General features: G+C 38.4%; 2 pseudogenes; both read right to left on the reverse strand.

Annotated features, from left to right (window-relative positions):
* Positions 1–12,693: 12,693 nt before the first annotated feature.
* Positions 12,694–14,019, reverse strand: LOC147640218 (chalcone synthase pseudogene; annotated as a pseudogene).
* Positions 14,020–21,535: 7,516 nt separating this feature from the next.
* Positions 21,536–22,861, reverse strand: LOC147640219 (chalcone synthase pseudogene; annotated as a pseudogene).
* Between the last annotated feature and the right edge of the window lie 533 nt (positions 22,862–23,394).

Raw genomic sequence — 23,394 nt, forward strand, 5'->3', positions numbered from 1 at the left:
GACGTGGGAAGAAAAGTCTATCGTTGGCTTCTTCCATGCATGCCATTGCTTGCCGAGAACTAGATCGAATCTCGCAAGCCGTGTAATTTCAAAGTCCAATCTGTCCTCGTAGGATTGGATCTGGAATAGGAGTCCTCTGACTTGACGATCCCACACTTCTGTGCCCTTGCCGTCAGCTAGCTCCACTGTGTAGCTGTACTCTGAAGGCTGCGTTTGGAGCTTTAGCTTCTTGACAAGCCTTGAGCTAATTACATTATGAGTAGAGCCAGTATCAAAAAGGATCTTGACTGGCGTTGCTTGCACAGTCCCCTTCAATACTATAAGCTCGGTGTCTGGAAACTGGTAACCCTGCTGTGCCCCAGGAGACAAGACTGCATCTGGAGCTGTAGGCACCTTCTTGGTTACTGAAATAGCTAAAATCCTTTTAGGATAATCTTGTGGAGTGTCATCCAACAAGTCATCCTCACTGTCCTCGGACACTTGCATTGGATTAACCATCATACTAGCCGTGATCTTTGACTTCTTTGGGCAATCTTTAAATTTATGCTGGCCCATACGTCCATAACATAGCCCTTCCTTCATTGCTTTATCCCTTTGCTGCGGAGTAAGCATAGATCTATTAAAAGCCCTTTCTGCCATAGCAGAAACTTTTCTTTTGGTCCCCTTTGCAGTTTTGATCATATGAATCTCATTAATCTCTTTACCCCTACCCTCACTGGTGGATGGTAAAGTAGAGGAAGCTGGGGCCAAAAATCTAGGGGCGCGAGTCCAAGAGGATTTCTGGCCTCCACCTCCCGAAGGAAATTTCTTGCCATCCTCAAGCACAATTGCTAATTCAATGGCCTCATTCAACGTAGAGCATTTCTCTTTGCACACTAGAGGCCGAAGAGTTTCTTTAAGTCCCAACACAAATTTATGAACTTGCAGGAAATCAGGAATATGCTCTGGCACTTTTAGCAAGATTTTCCGATACCTATCCGCATATTCTTGAACAGAATAGTTCTTCTCCGACATGAAAAACCAAGAATCAAGCACTTGACTGTGCTCATCAGGTGGCACAAAGTTATTATAAAATATAACTTTAAAGGCATTCCAGGTAACAGGCTCAGCTTTGTCCTTTTCTATCTTCCTCCACCATCGATGGCCACATCGAGGAGGTTATACGTGGCTTGCTGAATCTTATAAGCCACATCATCATTTATATGGCACAGCCTTTAAGTCCCAACACAAATTTATGAACTTGCAGGAAATCAGGAATATGCTCTGGCACTTTTAGCAAGATTTTCCGATACCTATCCGCATATTCTTGAACAGAATAGTTCTTCTCCGACATGAAAAACCAAGAATCAAGCACTTGACTGTGCTCATCAGGTGGCACAAAGTTATTATAAAATATAACTTTAAAGGCATTCCAGGTAACAGGCTCAGCTTTGTCCTTTTCTATCTTCCTCCACCATCGATGGCCACATCGAGGAGGTTATACGTGGCTTGCTGAATCTTATAAGCCACATCATCATTTATATGGCACAGCCTAAAACATTGCTCCCACTTGGAAAGCCATTGTTCCACTGCATCTGCTGTGCGAGCTGCTGTATTGCCATTATATTTAGGCGGTTTGAGATCTTTAAGTTGCCACTTGGCTCGCCCCAAAGTAGGCACTCTAGCCGAGGTTCCTGGCTCTCCAAGACCGCCTTGATTGATTTCCTCATCAAGAGGGATGGATATAGACTTTTCTAAATCTTTTTCCCGCATTTCAGTCAATTCTTTCATTTGATTAAGAACTAATTGCATAGTGTTTTCCATAGAATCAATACGAGCAACCATAGTAGTCACATCAAGTGTTTCATCCTCGTCATGCATGGTCGAATCAGGCACCTGTTTGCTGCTGTGAGGATTCTCCTTCCATGTTTTCTCTTTTTTTTTTTTTATGGTTTGATGAAAAGAGTATAGGAAAAGCACCCAAATATTTACAGCTAGCAAACTGTCACACAAACACTATTTGCACTTGTAACTTCTGCACTTTATTGTCTTTGAATGCAATTTACCAGCATAACAGCATAAAATGCATGATAACCCCAAAAAGTATACATCAATAGCTTCAATTTTGCTCAAAACATCTATTTCACAAAGATGTAGATGCAAAACAAGTCAAACTTTGCTCTTTGGTGTGAAAAACCAGAAACTGCAGAGTCACAAATTGATGTGCAATTCACTCCATGCACGCATATCCACACATAAACACTGCCTGCGCACTTTATACATGTACTAGAACACCCTTTTGAAGCATTAAAGAGTCAGAAACGCATATCTGGCACCAATTTTGAGCATTCACGTGACGGACTACAGCTTTCGCCAGACGTCTGCACCATCCTCAACTTTCCAGAGGCGCTGAGAGAGCTTGAACTGTTTGAACAAAATCCCACATAAGCAAACACAAGCATAAGGCGAAGGGTTTAACATGTAAAGCGTGGCCTCTTATCTTTCAAAGCAAAAGAGAGAGAGCGCTCTCTAGTTGACGGGCTGGGTTGACGTGCGCACGCCGTTGGCAGAATCCCTGCGTCCTCTCTTGCGTAGTCAGCTGTTGCGTCCCCTCTTATGTAAGCAGCTGTTTGCAGCGTTCGCTATGGCGCAGCGTAGCCCATCTCTCTCTTTTTTTTTTTTGTTAACAGAGAAAAGCCTACTGCACCGCTTTTTTTTTTCCACCGCTTGTTCCCCAGCGCTCGTAACCAGAAGCTCGGATACCAAATGTAAGAGGGCTCAAAAATGACATGTGTGCGCTTCTCACCTCCCAGCCAATATAGCCCATGAGCTTCTATAAATGGAAGTCCCCTAGAGCATGTTCTTACCTCCTTATCAAGCAAAAGGTAAAAGTGCTCTCTTAGCTCCCATTCCTGCGCTCCTTGGCTAACCCCTGAGCTACGAACGTGGGCCCACTAGGCCCTTGCCCGTGCACACACTAATAATGTCCGGTCTAGGCCTAATTGCCTCGGACGAAATTAATGTATATGTCTAACAGGTGAGTCCAATACTTAAATGGGATACAAAAGTACAAATGCAAGCATTCTAAAAGTGGACACAACTTAACGGGATTGAAGAGAGTTATTTGGATTACCTTTTGTGTTCATTAAAGGGTAAGGTAGAAAGGTGTGTCATCAATACCTTCCCAAGAGACTTAGCCACTTATAAAAAAAGCTCAAAGATTAATTGAAAGATGTAGAGACACATGTAGTAATGAAGAATTACTCTAAAATATGTCCAAAATCAAACAAAAAGGGCATTTAGTATGCACATACATTGACCGAATGTTATGGATACAAAAAGGATATTTAGTATGCAAATACATTGACAGAAGGTTATGGATACATTGATTGAATGTTATGGATAGAAAAAGGGCATTTAGAATGCAGATACATTGATCAAATATTATGGATTATGGAAATTTTTTGAATTATTAAAAACGTTATTTTAATAGATAATTTTATCGTCGATATTTATTTCTGATTATCTGCCACATGGTTAGTGAGGTGCTGGTCGCACCGTGTTCGGTAGATAGTCACTAGATATAATCTTGTGCATGTGTGTTTGATAACGGATGAAACGTACCCAAATTCTAACCATATCTTAATCTTACAACTTCATCTAAGAAAACATTGAACTTATTTAATCGTGATGTTTCTACAGCAATACAATCAAATCAACCTTCTCAAATAGCAAACAAGCATGCATGCATATCTAAGATTCTTATCACATAACCAAAGAATCATGTAATCTCAAACAAACATTCGCATGATATAAATCTCTATCAATTACATCATAGCATCTCAATCAATCACAATGTATGTGTCTATCTCAAGACTCTATCATCATCACCATGCTCGACAACATGGTTAGTCATACTGACCAAAATCCAGCCAATCTAGGGCTTTCTCCGATGCCCGTCCACCCAACCTCACCCAACCTCCACACTAGACATCGCGGCTATCCTCGGGTATGCCTCTTTGTGAATCTCGTCCTCTCTAGGTTCTACCACATGGCTCCCAAAGGGCATAAATCTCGTTCTCTGTCCGTCGTTCCCTCTCTAAGGACGGCCAGCTTGAATCTCAAAATCTCATGTCGCGTCTCATCATACACATGCATATCAATAAGTCATACGCGTGCATATTAATCATTCATCCCAAAACAAAGCAATCATAACTCATACATATCATCCCACACTCATCTCTAGTCCATAATCTTTCAAGGCATGCATATTCAAATCAATCAAAATCAATTTCAAGTATAAAACAAAGCAATCATAACTCATACATATCATCCCACACTCATCTCTAGTCCATAATCTTTCAAGGCATGCATATTCAAATCATGCATATTCAAATCAATCAAAATCAATTTCAAGTATAAAACAAGCTTTTAATTTAAAGTCTTTAACTTCTCTTTATCTTTTAAGTCACATGGGAGTCCTTGTTTTGAACATAATCAATTATCATGTTCTAACGAGTGAGGTCATCTCTAGTCACTATAACTAAGTCTTAACTATGCTTATGCATTAGTCCATCCGATGTATATAGACAAGGTAGTCAATCTTGATAGCAATTTCTAAGACAAAGCCTAATAACTGGTTTCTTTGGGAGAGTAATATCTTTCAATCTATGTAGATTTAGAGAAAGGACAAAACTATAAAGTTTTAGGACTTCTAATGCTCTTTAAAGCACGTCTTAGTGATGGTTTTCTAAAAATGAGTGCTAAGGTCTCTTTGAGAGCATTCAAAACAGCCAAAGTTGTGTTTTCAGCGTGAAACTATAAAAAACAGCCAAGTGCCCACTTTGCACTTGAATAACTCAAAAACAAAAGGAATTTGGCTTTCTATAGTCTCTTACACTCTTGTAGAGTTTCTTGTCCTCTAAAACTTTCGTGTTTATCTCAAAATCTGATTCTAAACGCACGGACAGATAGAGTCTTTGCAAAATAGCCCCTAATGAAGGTTATTCCTAGACTCTAGTCATAAACTAGTCAAATATTCTATCTTCTAATTCTTTAACTCCAAAGTTTTATTCTATGAGTCGAACTAAGGCAATCAATAATAGTTCTTTGTGGGAACCCCCCCTCCTCCTCTTCTCGTGGTGGTTTCCCATCATTCCCATGGTTAAGCATGCCATACATCGACTCAAATTCTCCCATATATACGCTTATCAATATATTTATTTAATCTCAAAATAATTTAAAGAAAAATAATAGAAAGAGTGTTTGTATACTTCCCTGATATATTTGCTGATGTCTTGATTGATTTTGGGAATCCATGTCTACTCTCCTGAAGTTGTGGAAAAACCGCTTCTAGATTTGGCAAGCCTCTCAGATCTGCTGTCAGGGCTATAATCTGCAACAAGAGGTATAACTCCGCGCAGAGTTATCAGATACTAGCTGTATGGATACCTAGAATTACTGGAATATGTGCGGCCTACAACCCAACGTGGGTGAAATCGCTAAAATCTGTTGTATGTGAAAGTCGTCACCAAAAATAGGTCACGTTTTACTTTTTTATAAAATTTTGGTTTGCATGTCCATCTACACACTTAAAGGCTTCTTTTAAGTATGCTAACTAATTGAAAACTCAATCTTAAATTTTCACTTAATTTCAACACTTAGAATCTTTACTGCTAAAAAACCACTGAAAAACCTGTTGGAATTCATTACTGAAATCTGTAGCATCCAAAACTTAGGATTATCTTTAATCATAACTTGGTTAATCTCAGAGGTATGTTACAATGGATCAGTGGGTGGCAGGGCTAGTACGGACGACATGATGATGGTTACACATTTTTGGCGTACATATTGGTACACATTTTGGCATGATTATATTTATCGCGATATTATATTTTTAGCAAAGTTGAAATGAGTGAAGGTATTTGGACGAGACTGTAAATAACAAAGAAGTATGCAAAATTAGACATTTATACGATCTAATATTTATGTTGTGACTTTCTTTAGAATTCAATGCATCAGAGGAGTACTTTTGACATACATTAGTTTTGCAGGCCTAAAAATAGATAAAATTAAGATGTTTTATTTTATCTAAGATTTAATTACCTTCTTTAATATTTGTAAAAGGACACTTCTTGTAAATAGGTCACTTTGGCCTAAAACAAAATTAATACATTTAAATACTCATGCAAGGGGGGGGGATGATTGTACTCGGTGATAGTGTTGACGGTGTACTTTGTCTATTTCTTTCTCTCTCTCACTCATGTCTACTATTGAAGATTATTATCTATCATGCTCTATGTTGTAATTTATTTATGTGTTCCAATTCTAATTTCTTATTTATCAATTATGGAGGGGGGGGGAGTTGACTTTCACACACAACTAATTTTGGCAATTCCGCCCACACTTGGTTGTAGAATACACATGTTCTAGTAATTTTAAGTACCCACACGACAAGTTTCTGTAACTGTGCATGAAGTTATACCTATTGCACGTTGCACCCCTGACAGCAGATCTAAGAGGCTTGCTAAATCTACAAACAGCTCTTCCACAACTTCTTGAGAGTAGACATGGATTCCCAATCAATCAAGACATCTTCAAATATATCAGGGAAGTACACAAACTCTCTTTTTATTATTTTTCTTCAAATTCTTTTGATATGAAATAAATAAATCGATAAGTGTATATACGAGAGAATCCGAGTCGATATAGGGCGTGCTTAATGATGAGTTATTCTTAATTTTATTAATCATACATGATCATCTTGGTCTATGAGACTCATGGAATAAATAGTTTTGGTGGGGTAAAGAATTAGAAGATAGAATATTTGACTAGTTTATGACTAAAAACTTGAACAAATAATCACTTCCTGATGTTTAAGGGTGAAAAGTCAAATGACCCTGACATCCACATCAATACATTTGAGCAGGCATGAGCAGGCATGGAAGGATTGGCTCATGCAATTTGATGATGACCATTTTTCTAACTATGCTGAGTTGAGGGATGCATTCGCGAAGATATTCAAGAACATAAGTTTCTCTTTTCTTATTCTTCTTATGTTCTTACCTCCTTGTCATATTACCTTATGTTTGATGAGAAGTCGAAGTAGAAGAAACATGAAATCTTTTTATTCTTTTTCCTCTCCATATGAAAATAAAAACGAAGAAAGTAGAGGAAGTGGAGAGTAAATTAAGTAGGCATGTTATTATAAATAATATAAGACATAGACTGGGAAGAAGGAATATCATTCAAATCAACAGAGTGCCCACCATTGTGTGCACAAGGTTTTAGGATCTCTCAACCTAGATAACATGACTTTGTTAAAAGCAATTGGATTTTATATTGATGCTAGTGGCATGGCTCTCTCTCTCTCTCTCATATTATGATATATCCTTTTTCACAAAATTCATAGCATCTCTATCAAGTTAAAACTAATAATGTTTGAATAACATGAATGCTACTCCTTTGTTTTGTAAATATATACAAGTAATTTTAACAAGCAAAGAAAGGTTGTTCTTTGCTTGATTCTTATTAAAGTGTTCACATTTCACGTTCAATAATCAAGTCATTAGTCTCTTCATAATTATTTTTTAATCCCCTCATTGATTATATCCACCACACTAGTTTTATATCATTTCGGTATAAAAGCCTTTCCCTTGTCCAATAGCATTTAAACCATTACTCATTTTGTTTTTCATTTACCCAAGTTCCTACTCATTAATTTTTATTTTCATTATTAGTTTTTAATTAAACCTGTGAAAACTGCACTATGCTCAAAGCATAATCTACTACTATATGAAGACAATCACATTTTTTTTGTGATAAGGGTTGGTATCTAAGATCTCAAGGCTAGATATTAAACATGATTTTGTAAAGCCCTAGATGATCCTAAGACAAAGCATGCCTTTTAAAGAACCTTGTTGATGTAAACAAGTAGTCAACCCCACCTAAAAACATCCAACAAAATGGTGTGAACCATTGTGTTTGCTTTATAGCCATTGCCAAGATCAAGATTTCATATGATGTTATAAATTCCAAACGAATGTTTGAAACAAAGATAAATTCTAACCTATGCTTAATATTTGGGATAAATAAGGCTTTAACACCTTCATGGTATAAGAGGGTGTTGCTGTTCTACATAAACAAAATCTTTATAGATAATTTATAAGTGCATGTTTTGGCTAAGATGTCTAATCGATAATGTTATGAGTAGTATATATAGTGTGCAAAATCATGAACTGATGAAGTTTTCAGCAGCAGAAAAGTTTTGAAGGGGCTATACATGTAAAATAAGTTTTTTGTATGCATGAATTTTTGTGTCTATAATTGAGTGAGTTGATGATGTCATTAATTCACTAAAGTTTCCTTGCAAAAGTTTTGATCAAGTTTAATGTGCCCACTTAGGTTTGCGAGAGGGAGGTATGTTTTTGGAAGCCCACACTTGCATGTGTGAAGAAAGTCAATTTTTTGAAGCCTTTTCTTTTATGTTAAGTTGTTTACAAAGATCTTTAAAATGTTAAAGTTTTATTGGGGCACCATAAAGAAACTAGACAATAAACATTATCATGTGCAGAGATTCAAAATAGGAGCACAGTGACAAGTATAGAGGAGAAACCAATGCCCTTTGTTCTTCATTATGGGAAACGTAAGCAAATAGTTAAAGAAGCCTACGATTTAGCCAACCACTAGCACATGGAGCTCAAGAATTTGAATCTCAAGAACAAAACAGTGATGAGCAAAATGTGAGGCAAGTAATCACACCTCACATTGAACATTGTGATTTAGTTGAAGAATTATGGGATATTCTTGCAAACATGTATAAGAGTGTGTCCAATTCACGTAAAATGCAATTGAAGGTAGAGTCGTGAATAATGTTAAAAGCTAAAATATTTCCATCTCAAATTATGTTAAGAATTGTGTTTCAAGCATGCTTGAATAGCTTTTGTTGTGAATATATATTGTTTTATTCATTTATCATGGTGATAGAAGAGTTACCTACTTTTAAGGATCTCATTGTAAAAGACGATCCGAGAAGAACACATTCTTGGAGGTACATCAAAGTCTTATAATAATTAGTATGGTCAGGATGCAATCATTTCCTTAAAAATTCTAAAGGAAAAAGAAATAAAGGAAGCGGCTCTGACTCATATGGAAGCGCTAATCAAACCTCATATCAAACCCAACATTAAAATTCTTGGAAATTACCGAGGATCACAAGTAGGCTTTTTAGAATTCAGGAGGCAAGGTAAGCTTCAAATGTTCAACAAGTAAGAGTAGATTTTTAGAATGCGATACAAAAGGGGAGCTTAAAAATTTCAACAATAGAATGAGGTACATGTTATGCATATCAAGATATAAGAGGTGTTTTTTAAATTTATGAAATCAAAGGCCAATGTATCACTACTATTATAAGCCAGGTCATGTCATAAAATATTGTTTTTCAAGATAAAAATATGTGAAACAGGGTAGATAAAGAGATGTGCGAGAAGAAAATTTTAATAAAGGTAGTCATGCATCAACATCAACTTAAAACAACGGTGACAGAGAGGAGCACATACTTTCTAATGCAACATATGGTTAGTGTTATAATTGAAGAGCCATTTGATGATAAGTGTTTTTACCATATAAATTCTCATGAAGTATGGTTTTCATATAAGAAATAAATTAAGGGTCTTGCATTTGTGTCCATAAAATAAGACTCAAGACATTCTATTACTGTTTATAGGTGACAGTAGTTGATTTTTCAAATAATGTTGTGAAATATTTGCATGATGTATTGTGTGTTCCAAGTATAATTTAAAATATTGTGTCAGTTGGTGAGATTTAGGAATGAAATTTAGAGGTTATTCTCAATTCATATGAATGCACGCTGTAAGAGCACAACAATAATTGTAAGGTTTTGGGCAAAGCTAACAAAGATGGTATAATGTTTGTTTTGGATGTTATTTTATAGCACAAAGTGTGCTCTTATGTAAAGAACAATAGTCTACCAAAGTTTGAGCGATGGCATAAGATATTGGGTCATACAAATGTATGAAGGTAGAAGGACTAGCTAACTTCAAAGATAAGGACTTGTCCAACATTATCAGTCCATGTTTGTTGGAAATTAAATGAAGTATTAAGGCTACACTTTTTCTCATTAGTTAAGGCTTAAAAAGATACGGGATCCAACAAAAAAAAATGCCAAGCATTGGTGGATCTCATTATTATATCACCTCAATTCATGATTGCGCAAGGACGTTATGGATCTAATCCGTTAAACATAAAAGTGAAGCTTCTAAGAAGTTTGTTCAATTTAAAGAATTTATAGGAAACTAATGTAATTATAAGTTCAAGTCTTGAGAAGTAATGAAGGTAGTGAGTACGTCTTGAAAATTTGACAAATTTGTTAAAACTCATGTAGATGTAGAAGGAGTTTCATAAGTCACATCGACCTCCCAAACATATATGTCATGGAGGACTAGAATATAAAGAGACAAATTTTCCCACAGATTTTGAATCATGAAATTCAAATGTAGAATATACACTTTAGTCAAGTAAACCTATGTTTGAGCCCTCTTTATACCTATGTAAAACTCTACTCATTCATAGAGAAGAAAGAATGGAATGCAACTTGTCATTGAAATCTTACCTCGCTCTCTCAAGATTATGCCTCTTTAAGTACTAAATCTCAACTACTTGTTGAAGCTCCACTCTCCTTGAAAGCCTATTGAAATTTTTTTCTAAAGGAAGCTACTATATCTGCCTACAAGGATACTCGCTTCTCACGCTCTCTCCAAACTAGAATTCAAAGACAAAATCCACCAAAAACCCACAAGACTTTACTCTAAACCCTCAGACATAAAATTGATGCAACAATAGTGTGATGGATATAATTAATGAGGGGATTAAGAGATAATTATGAAGAGGCTAATGACTTGATTAATGAGCCCAGAATGCACACGTGTTTGAGCAAGCATCAGCATCAAAAGACATGCCCACAAAAAGAAGATCATTTCTGTATTTGATAAAAATCCTTGTATGTGTATACAAAGGAATGAGTTGTTTATATAGGCTTTAAAACTCATAACTTGCCAAATCTACTCGAGTTCATTCTACTTGCATGTACTTGATAAAATAAATTCACACTAATCTCCTCATTTATAATATTTTTCCATTCTTTAGCACTTCTGAGAAAATCAAGTTCATTCCATTATGATATAGCTACCATAAAAGCGTAATGTGGAGATAGAAAGGTATCATAAGCTAACAGGGATTTCACTGACGTAAACGAGAACATGTGAACATGTTAATAACATATGTTAATAACACAAAAAATCTTGTGATCACATGTTATATTCACAAAGCTTTCACAAGGGCCTAAAAAAAATATCTTTGTCGGGCATAAAAAATCTTCTTAGGTGGCCACTTACCTGCTATTATGTGAAGATGGTAACATGAGAACATATGAATAGCTTATTCCCATGTGTAGCCAAGCTTTTAAGGGGTTCCCAAAGAGCAAGTGACCTGTTATTTTGTGAACGGTAACATGAGAACATGTGAATAGCTTGTTCACATGTGTTATTATCACAAAAAATCTTGTGATCACGTGAATATTAAATCCCTGTAAGCTAACCTCTGAATAAGTGACCCTCTTCTTGGTACCTATACACCTTGATCTCCATCATTCTATATCTTCACCGTCACATCCATACTTCAAACACACCATAATTGCAAGCTTTTGCCCAATAATGAGCATACATTTTTGTTCCAACATGGCTTTAGCAATTTGTAAAATGTATCAATTATTCCTCTATGCAACACCATTCATCTCTCAATTATATACTTTAAGTTATTTACACAATAAGAAACAATCTCGTCAAGTAAATTATATTTTGGGCTTAAGCTTCTATCTTTTTTGTTAGGCTTTATTTTTATTTTCTCAAAAATAAGGTTCTAAGTGTGTTTATTATCCAGTAGGGACTTGCAATATCTCTTTATCCATTCGTAAGTTTCTCTTTTCTTGTTCTTTTTATGTCTTATTATCTTATTCTTGATGAGAAGTCGAGGTAGAAGAAACATAAAATCTTCTATTCTTCTTCCTCTCTGAATGTAAATAAAAAGAAGAAAGAAGAGAAATAAGAGAAAGAGGAGTGTAAATTGATTGGTCATGTTATTACAAATACTATAAGATGTAGCATGGCAAGGAATAGCGTTCAAAGCAAGAGAGTGCCCACTGCCGTGTGCTCAAGATTTTAGGACCTGTAAACCTAGATAATATGACTTTAGCGAAGGAAAATGGATTCTATATTGATGTTTCTCTCTCTCTCTCTCTCTCTCTCTCTCTCTCTCTCTCTCTCATGATAATATTAATCCTTCTTTACAAAATTCATAGCATCTCCATGAGATAAATACTAAAAACAAGAAATTTTATAATTATGAAATTCAATATGTCTCTTATATGATAAGAGGGCACACATATAGAGACTTAGTAGAAATGGCAAGAAGAAGACATGTTATCATGGGCGGGAAAGAACGTAGAAATGCCAAGAAGATGAACCACACACGCTACTAATCATCATCTTGCAATAGACCAAACCAACTCTACGAGTGCCCACATGCCATAGCCTTTCTAGGTGTATCTTTATTCAAGGAAAACTAGAATGAATGAAGGTGCCTGGGCCTAAATCTTTCTGGGGTAAAATCCTCTCATATTTTCATTTCCAGCCGAGTAGTTTAAGCAAGGGGGAGGCTCTTAAGGAGAAAAGCCTCGCAAGTCACACCCGGGCCAAAGCTGACGAGCACCCCCCAATCGAATCCCGCGCCAGAAGTGGCGAGCTTCTTTTCCAAAGAGTTGCGCCGCATCTGCTCCATGATGAAGAAAACACAAGCGCTGGACATGTTGCCGCATTCAGCGAGCACTTGTCTAGTGGCTGCGAGTTTCTCGGGTTTGAGCTTGAGTGCCTGCTCCATTTGGTTGAGAATGGCGGGGCCACCTGGGTGCGTGATCCAGAAGATGTCATTGGGGCTAGGGGCATGGCCATCATCATCATGGACATTATCCAGGGCATCTTGCAAGACGGCAGGCAGGTTCTGAGAGACAAGCTGTGGAACGGTTTTGTGGAGGTGGAATGTGAGGCCGATTTGCTTTTAGCGGCCTTGGATGGCACCATCACTATCGGGCAAGATGTAGGAGCCGGTCCAGTGAACCTGAAACCAGGGCTTCTCCACGTGAGCGATGGGGTCGGAGCCGACGATGAGGGCGGACGCACCGTCGCTGAACAAAGCCTGACCCACAAGGCTGTCGATATGGGTCTCATTAGGCCCACGAAAGGTCACCACGGTGATCTCACTGCAGACCACTAGCACGCGTGCGCCCTTGTTGTTCTCGGCCAGCTCCGTGGCCATGCGGAGGGCCGTGCCTCCACCAAAGCAGCCCTGCGAGTACAGCATCAGCCTCTTGATATTGTGGCGCAAACCCAGACGCTTGGTGAGAGCCCAGTCCGCCCCGGGCAAGTCCATGCCGCCCGTTGAGCAGAAGACAAGGTGGGTGATGCAGGACTTGGGGCGGCCCCACTCCTCCAACGCCTTGAGGGCAGCTTCCCCACCAAGCCTGGGTATCTCCTCCACCATGTGCTCTTGCCTCGCATCCAAGGACTGGCCCCAGAAGTCGCACATGCTCGGGTTGGCCCGCAGAATCTCCTCGTTCAGGTACATGTGCCTCTTCTGGATGCCTGATCTGTCACCTGCAGTAGTACGTAGTACGTACAGAGAAAGCAACGTTAGCTTGGAGTTGCGTCTCACCTGCATATTATTATACAGTATTATTGCAATTATATATTAGTATATATGAGGGGGCTTACAAATGCGCTGGAACTTTTGCTTGAGGTCGGTCATGTGGTTGCTGTTGGTGACGTTGAAGTAGAAGTCCGGGTACTCGTGCTGCTTGAAGAGGTGCGGAGGGGTGGCGCTGCCCATGGCGAGCACGCTGGCAGGGCCATCGGCTTGGGCTTTGGCTAATTTGGCTTTGCATGCGGCGCCATTGGTGGTGGAGATCGGCATGGCGGCGGCGAGCTAGCTAGCGCAGGAGACGAGACGAGCAGAGCAGGCAAGAGGCTACTATAATTTGGGACAATACTGCGCTCGCTGTGTGTAGATCAGCCCAAGGGGGTGGCTTAATTATGATATGGCTGGCGGTGCTGTATTAGAGGGGCGCAGCGCTGCTTGCTTTTATAATGCGCTAGCAGCAGGCCTCCCAATTACTAGTCTTGCCTACGACTAGTCAGTACTACTAGTGCCTCCGTTTTCCTGAGAGGACGCCTCCGATTCCATCACACAACTAGTGCTGCTGTCAATATTATATAAATATAAATATAATATAATATTATGGCCACCAACAAAATGTTCTCTCGATATAATTTGTGTGGAGGAAGTGTATAAATTATGCGAACTATACTATATCGACTTCGGACTAAATTCAATATATGTGCGTTAGAATATAATTATACAGATATATAACCATACAATACTATGGTATATAAATCATACAGAGAGATTAACGTGCTCGTACTGAGGACTTACTGGACGACGGCTACTGAGGGCAAGCGATTAGCGGAGAAAGAGCTCTCCCCGGCTGGATGAGTATGAGAGAGAAATATCTCGTCGGCAGACCGAAGTCTCATGAACTGGCGAACTTTGTCACGAAGTCTCATGACTGATATCCGACTAATATTCTAGTTCCGCTTCAAACACAACCTTTGCCCTTGTCTCTCTCGCGCCCAGTAACATGCACATCGTGCGTACATTCCCGGTCTAATAGAATTTGTGGTCTCCTTATATACGCATGCGCCACGTTTCAACCAAAGTTGGTGTCACTTACCACCTCCCCCAAAAAGAGGGAAAGCCTCTCAAACATCATTAGACTGGTCATTATTATTCACATGCTATATTATTCTTTATATAAGTTATAAAATCATGTTTGCTATCGTTGTCGTCCCTAGAAAAGCTAAAGCTGCTTCTGCAGTGGGAACAATAGACAAGGAAAACCAATAAACCTTGCATGCCCACTTAAACTTAGAAATACAATTAACAATATAGCTAAGGGAGACAACTCTACTCTTGAGGTGAGTGAGCGACATGACCTTTTAATTCTCGCGTGCATGCTCAATCGAGCGGGGCACGTTCCTCGCACAGGGGTATCCAAGGTATGAAGTGAAGGCAAAGCTCCCCAAAATTTGGGCCAAAGACTAGAAGATGGTACCGAAAAGTCAAACACCCCTCCTTTACTTTTGTAGCCTTTATAGAAAACCCCCTGGGGACTGGACCAGTGGTGAAGGTGTGGATAGGAAAGCAAATCTTGGAGAAGCGGCCCCCAAAAGGATGCACTACTTAAGCAATGATGAAAGCCTGTATGCAACTAGGGTACCATGTATCTTGGAGCCACTCTTCCTTTGTCTGGTGGAAGAGGATAGGTGAAATATGCCATGTAATCTCTGCTCAATTGCAATGTAAATAAAACTAAACCTAAAACTACAATGATTTAGTGTAAGATTCAAAAGTAAGGTTCCAAAATATTCTTTTTAAGGAAACCTTAGATTGAGTAGATGTTAAAAAATATGGTGCATAATTATAAAAATCATTCTATATGCTTCATTTTTATAAGTAAATCTATAATTAAAGAGCTTCTAAATCTCATCATTGGCCAACAATCTTAGTGATTGAAACCATTGACTAGATTTCCCTTTGAGGCTTAACCCCAAGGTTTGGACCTTCGTCACACACTTATCCAGTTCATAAGAAAAAAATTCAAGAAGACATGAGCTAGGGGATAGTCACCCTCGATTCTTCTACTTTGCATAGATGAGAACAAGAAAACAAAATCCAGTTAAGGGACAATCAAAATGGTGAGTCCAATACTTAAATGGGATACAAAAGTACAAATGCAAGCATTCTAAAAGTGGACACAACTTAACGGGATTGAAGAGAGTTATTTGGATTACCTTTTGTGTTCATTAAAGGGTAAGGTAGAAAGGTGGTGTCATCAATACCTTCCCAAGAGACTTAGCCACTTATAAAAAAAGCTCAAAGATTAATTGAAAGATGTAGAGACACATGTAGTAATGAAGAATTACTCTAAAAAATGTCCAAAATCAAACAAAAAGGGCATTTAGTATGCAGATACATTGACCGAATGTTATGGATACAAAAAGGATATTTAGTATGCAAATACATTGACAGAAGGTTATGGATACATTGATTGAATGTTATGGATAGAAAAAGGACACTTAGAATGCAGATACATTGATCGAATATTATGGATTATGAAAATTATTTGAATTATTAAAAATGTTATTTTAATAGATAATTTTATCGTCGATATTTATTTCTGATTATCTACCACATGGTTAGTGAGGTGCTGGTCGCACCGTGTTTGGTAGATAGTCACTAGATATAATCTTGTGCATGTGTGTTTGATAACGGATGAAACGTACCCAAATTCTAACCATATCTTAATCTTACAACTTCATCTAAGAAAATATTAAACTTATTTAATCCTGATGTTTCTACAGCAATACAATCAAATCAACCTTCTCAAATAGCAAACAAGCATGCATGCATATCTAAGATTCTTATCACATAACCAAAGAATCATGTAATCTCAAACAAACATTCACATGATATAAATCTCTATCAATTACAGCATAGCATCTCAATCAATCACAATGTATGTGTCTATCTCAAGACTCTATCATCATCACCATGCTCGACAACATGGTTAGTCATACTGACCAAATCCAGCCAATCTAGGGCTTTCTCCGATGCCCGTCCACCCAACCTCACCCAACCTCCACACTAGACATCGCGGCTATCCTCGGGTATGCCTCTTTGTGAATCTCGTCCTCTCTAGGTTCTACCACATGGCTCCCAAAGGGCATAAATCGCGTTCTCTGTCCGGCGTTCCCTGTCTAAGGATGGCCAGCTTGAATCTCAAAATCTCGTCGCGACTCATCATACACATGCATATCAATAAGTCATACGCGTGCATATTAATCATTCATCCCAAAACAAAGCAATCATAACTCATACATATCATCCCACACTCATCTCTAGTCCATAATCTTTCAAGGCATGCATATTCAAATCAATCAAAATCAATTTCAAGTATAAAACAAGCTTTTAATTTAAAGTCTTTAACTTCTCTTTATCTTTTAAGTCACATGGGAGTCCTTGTTTTGAACATAATCAATTATCATGTTCTAACGAGTGAGGTCATCTCTAGTCACTATAACTAAGTCTTAACTATGCTTATGCATTAGTCCATCCACCAGTGTATATAGACAAGGTAGTCAATCTTGATAGCAATTTCTAAGACAAAGCCTAATAACTGGTTTCTTTGGGAGAGTAATATCTTTCAATCTATGTAGAATTAGAGAAAGGACAAAACTATGAAGTTTTCAGCTTTTGAAGGGGCTATACATGTAAAATAAGTTTTTTGTATGCATGAATTTTTGTGTCTATAATTGAGTGAGTTGATGATGTCATTAATTCACTAGAGTTTCCTTGCAAAAGTTTTGATCAAGTTTAATGTGCCCACTTAGATTTGCGAGAGCGAGGTATGTTTTTGGAAGCCCACACTTGCATGTGTGAAGAAAGTCAATTTTTTGAAGCCTTTTCTTTTATGTTAAGTTGTTTACAAAGATCTTTAAAATGTTAAAGTTTTATTGGGGCACCATAAAGAAACTAGACAATAAACATTATCATGTGCAGAGATTCAAAATAGGAGCACAGTGACAAGTATAGAGGAGAAACCAGTGCCCTTTGTTCTTCATTATGGGAAACGTAAGCAAATAGTTAAAGAAGCCTACGATTTAGCCAACCACTAGCACATGGAGCTCAAGAATTTGAATCTCAAGAACAAAACAGTGATGAGCAAAATGTAAGGCAAGTAATCACACCTCACATTGAACATTGTGATTTAGTTGAAGAATTATGGGATATTCTTGCAAACATGTATAAGAGTGTGTCCAATTCATGTAAAATGCAATTGAAAGTAGAGTCGTGAATAATGTTAAAAGCTAAAATATTTCCATCTCAAATTATGTTAAAGAATTGTGTTTCAAGCATGCTTGAATAGCTTTTGTTGTGAATATATATTGTTTTATTCATTTATCATGGTGATAGAAGAGTTACCTACTTTTAAGGATCTCATTGTAAAAGACGATCCAAGAAGAACACATTCTTGGAGGTACATCAAAGTCTTATAATAATTAGTATGGTCAGGATGCAATCATTTCCTTAAAAATTCTAAAGGAAAAAGAAATAAAGGAAGCGGCTCTGACTCATATGGAAGCGCTAATCAAACCTCATATCAAACCCAACATTAAAATTCTTGGAAATTGTGGAGGATCACAAGTAGGCTTTTTAGAATTCAAGAGGCAAGGTAAGCTTCAAATGTTCAACAAGTAAGAGTAGATTTTTAGAATGTGATGCAAAAGGGGAGCTTAAAAATTTCAACAATAGAATGAGGTACATGTTATGCATATCAAGATATAAGAGGTGTTTTTTAAATTTATGAAATCAAAGGCCAATGTATCACTACTATTATAAGCCAGGTCATGTCATAAAATATTGTTTTTCAAGATAAAAATATGTGAAACAGGGTAGATAAAGAGATGTGCGAGAAGAAAATTTTAATAAAGGTAGTCATGCATCAACATCAACTTAAAACAACGGTGACAGAGAGGAGCACATACTTTCTAATGCAACATATGGTTAGTGTTATAATTGAAGAGCCCTTTGATGATAAGTGTTTTTACCATATAAATTCTCATGAAGTATGGTTTTCATATAAGAAATAAATTAAGGGTCTTGCATTTGTGTCCATAAAATAAGACTCAACACATTCTATTACTGTTATAGGTGACAGTAGTTGATTTTTCAAATAATGTTGTGAAATATTTGCATGATGTATTGTGTGTTCCAAGTATAATTTAAAATATTGTGTCAGTTGGTGAGATTGAGGAATGAAATTTAGAGGTTATTCTCAATTCATATGAATGCACGCTGTAAGAGCACAACAATAATTGTAAGGTTTTGGGCAAAGCTAACACAGATGGTATAATGTTTGTTTTGGATGTTATTTTATAGCACAAAGTGTGCTCTTTTGTAAAGAACAATAGTCTACCAAAGTTTGAGCGATGGCATAAGATATTGGGTCATACAAATGTATGAAGATAGAAGGACTAGCTAACTTCAAAGATAAGGACTTGTCCAACATTATCAGTCCATGTTTGTTGGAAATTAAATGAAGTATTAAGGCTACACTTTTTCTCATTAGTTAAGGCTTAAAAAGATACGGGATCCAACAAAAAAAATGCCAAGCATTGGTGGATCTCATTATTATATCACCTCAATTCATGATTGCGCAAGGACGTTATGGATCTAATCAGTTAAACATAAAAGTGAAGCTTCTAAGAACTTTGTTGAATTTAAAAAATTTATAGAAAACTAATGTAATTATAAGTTCAAGTCTTGAGAAGTGATGAAGGTAGTGAGTACGTCTTGAAAATTTGACAAATTTGTTAAAACTCATGTAGATGTAGAAGGAGTTTCATAAGTCACATCGACCTCCCAAACATATATGTCATGGAGGACTAGAATATAAAGAGACAAAATTTCCCACAGATTTTGAATCAAGAAATTCAAATGTAGAATATACACTTTAGTGAAGTAAACCTATGTTTGAGCCCCCTTTATACCTACGTAAAACTCTACTCATTCATAGAGAAGAAAGAATGGAATGCAACTTGTCATTGAAATCTTACCTCGCTCTCTCAAGATTATGCCTCTTTAAGTACTAAATCTCAACTACTTGTTGAAGCTCCACTCTCCTTGTTGAAAGCCTATTGAAATTTTTTTCTAAAGGAAGCTACTATATATGCCTACAAGGATACTCGCTTCTCACGCTCTCTCCAAACTAGAATTCAAAGACAAAATCCACCAAAAACCCACAAGACTTTACTCTAAACCCTCAGACATAAAATTGATGCAACAATAGTGTGATGGATATAATTAATGAGGGAATTAAGAGATAATTATGAAGAGGCTAATGACTTGATTAATGAGCCCAGAATGCACACGTGTTTGAGCAAGCATCAAAAGACATGCCCACAAAAAGAAGATCATTTCTGTATTTGATAAAAATCCTTGTATGTGTATACAAAGGAATGAGTTGTTTATATAGGCTTTAAAACTCATATGACTTGCCAAATCTACTCGAGTTCATTCTACTTGCATGTACTTGATAAAATAAATTCACACTAATCTCCTCATTTATAATATTTTTCCATTCTTTAGCACTTCTGAGAAAATCAAGTTCATTCCATTATGATATAGCTACCATAAAAGCGTAATGTGGAGATAGAAAGGTATCATAAGCTAACCTCTGAATGAGTGACCCTCTTCTTGGTACCTATACACCTTGATCTCCATCATTCTATATCTTCAACGTCACATCCATACTTCAAACACACCATAATTGCAAGCTTTTGCCCAATAATGAGCATACATTTTTGTTCCAACATGGCTTTAGCAATTTGTAAAATGTATCAATTATTCCTCTATGCAACACCATTCATCTATTATTCCTCTATGCAACACCATTCATCTCTCAATTATATACTTTAAGTTATTTACACAATAAGAAACAATCTCGTCAAGTAAATTATATTTTGGGCTTAAGCTTCTATCTTTTTTGTTAGGCTTTATTTTTATTTTCTCAAAAATAAGGTTCTAAGTGTGTTTATTATCCAGTAGGGACTTGCAATATCTCTTTATCCATTCGTAAGTTTCTCTTTTCTTGTTCTTTTTATGTCTTATTATCTTATTCTTGATGAGAAGTCGAGGTAGAAGAAACATAAAATCTTCTATTCTTCTTCCTCTCTGAATGTAAATAAAAAGAAGAAAGAAGAGAAATAAGAGAAAGAGGAGTGTAAATTGATTGGTCATGTTATTACAAATACTATAAGATGTAGCATGGCAAGGAATAGCGTTCAAAGCAAGAGAGTGCCCACTGCCGTGTGCTCAAGATTTTAGGACCTGTAAACCTAGATAATATGACTTTAGCGAAGGAAAATGGATTCTATATTGATGCTCCTGACACGGCATGCTCTCTCTCTTTCTCTCTCTCTCTCTCTCTCTGTCATGATAATATTAATCCTTCTTTACAAAATTCATAGCATCTCCATGAGATAAATACTAAAAACAAGAAATTTTATAATTATGAAATTCAATATGTCTCTTATATGATAAGAGGGCACACATATAGAGACTTAGTAGAAATGGCAACAAGAAGACATGTTATCATGGGCCGGAAAGAACGTAGAAATGCCAAGAAGATGAACCACACACGCTACTAATCATCATCTTGCAATAGACCCAACCAACTCTACGAGTGCCCACATGCCATAGCCTTTCTAGGTGTATCTTTATTCAAGGAAAACTAGAATGAATGAAGGTGCCTGGGCCTAAATCTTCCTAGGGTAAAATCCTCTGATATTTTCATTTCCAGCCGAGTAGTTTAAGCAAGGGGGAGGCTCTTAAGGAGAAGAGCCTCGCAAGTCACACCCGGGCCAAAGCTGACGAGCACCCCCCAATCGAATCCCTCGCCAGAAGTGGCGAGCTTCTTTTCCAAAGAGTTGCGCCGCATCTGCTCCATGATGAAGAAAACACAAGCGCTGGACATGTTGCCGCATTCAGCGAGCACTTGTCTAGTGGCTGCGAGTTTCTCTGGTTTGAGCTTGAGTGCCTGCTCCATTTGGTTGAGAATGGCGGGGCCACCTGGGTGCGTGATCCAGAAGATGTCATTGGGACTAGGGGCATGGCCATCATCATCATGGACATTATCCAGGGCATCTTGCAAGACGGCAGGCAGGTTCTGAGAGACAAGCTGTGGAACGGTTTTGTGGAGGTGGAATGTGAGGCCGATTTGCTTCCAGTGGCCTTGGATGGCACCATCACTGTCGGGCAAGATGTAGGAGCCGGTCCAGTGAACCTGAAACCAGGGTTTCTCCACGTGAGCGATGGGGTCGGAGCCGACGATGAGGGCGGACGCACCGTCGCTGAACAAAGCCTGACCCACAAGGCTGTCGATATGGGTCTCATTAGGCCCACGAAAGGTCACCACGGTGATCTCACTGCAGACCACTAGCACGCGTGCGCCCTTGTTGTTCTCGGCCAGCTCCGTGGCCATGCGGAGGGCCGTGCCTCCACCAAAGCAGCCCTGCGAGTACAGCATCAGCCTCTTGATATTGTGGCGCAAACCCAGACGCTTGGTGAGAGCCCAGTCCGCCCCGGGCAAGTCCATGCCGCCCGTTGAGCAGAAGACAAGGTGGGTGATGCAGGACTTGGGGCGGCCCCACTCCTCCAACGCCTTGAGGGCAGCTTCCCCACCAAGCCTGGGTATCTCCTCCACCATGTGCTCTTGCCTCGCATCCAAGGACTGGCCCCAGAAGTCGCACATGCTCGGGTTGGCCCGCAGAATCTCCTCGTTCAGGTACATGTGCCTCTTCTGGATGCCTGATCTCTCACCTGCAGTAGTACGTAGTACGTACAGAGAGAGCAACGTTAGCTTGGAGTTGCGTCTCACCTGCATATTATTATACAGTATTATTGCAATTATATATTAGTATATATGAGGGGGCTTACAAATGCGCTGGAACTTTTGCTTGAGGTCGGTCATATGGTTGCTGTCGGTGACGTTGAAGTAGAAGTCCGGGTACTCGTGCTGCTTGAAGAGGTGCGGAGGGGTGGCGCTGCCCATGGCGAGCACGCTGGCAGGGCCATCGGCTTGGGCTTTGGCTAATTTGGCTTTGCATGCGGCGCCATTGGTGGTGGAGATCGGCATGGCGGCGGCGAGCTAGCTAGCGCAGGAGACGAGACGAGCAGAGCAGGCAAGAGGCTACTATAATTTGGGACAGTACTGCGCTCGCTGTGTGTAGATCAGCCCAAGGGGGTGGCTTAATTATGATATGGCTGGCTGTGCTGTATTAGAGGGGCGCAGCGCTGCTTGCTTTTATAATGCGCTAGCAGCAGGCCTCCCAATTACTAGTCTTGCCTACGACTAGTCAGTACTACTAGTGCCTCCGTTTTCCTGAGAGGACGCCTCCGATTCCATCACACAACTAGTGCTGCTGTCAATATTATATAAATATAAATATAATATAATATTTTGGCCACCAACAAAATGTTCTCTCGATATAATTTGTGTGGAGGAAGTGTATAAATTATGCGAACTATACTATATCGACTTCGGACTAAGTTCAATATATGTGCGTTAGAATATAATTATACAGATATATAACCATACAATAGTATGGTATATAAATCATACAGAGAGATTAACGTGCTCGTACTGAGGACTTACTGGACGACGGCTGC

This window comes from Cibotium barometz, chromosome 3 (assembly GCF_041138505.1).
Source record: "Cibotium barometz isolate CiBa-2024 chromosome 3, ASM4113850v1, whole genome shotgun sequence".
NCBI classification, from domain to species: domain Eukaryota; kingdom Viridiplantae; phylum Streptophyta; class Polypodiopsida; order Cyatheales; family Cibotiaceae; genus Cibotium; species Cibotium barometz.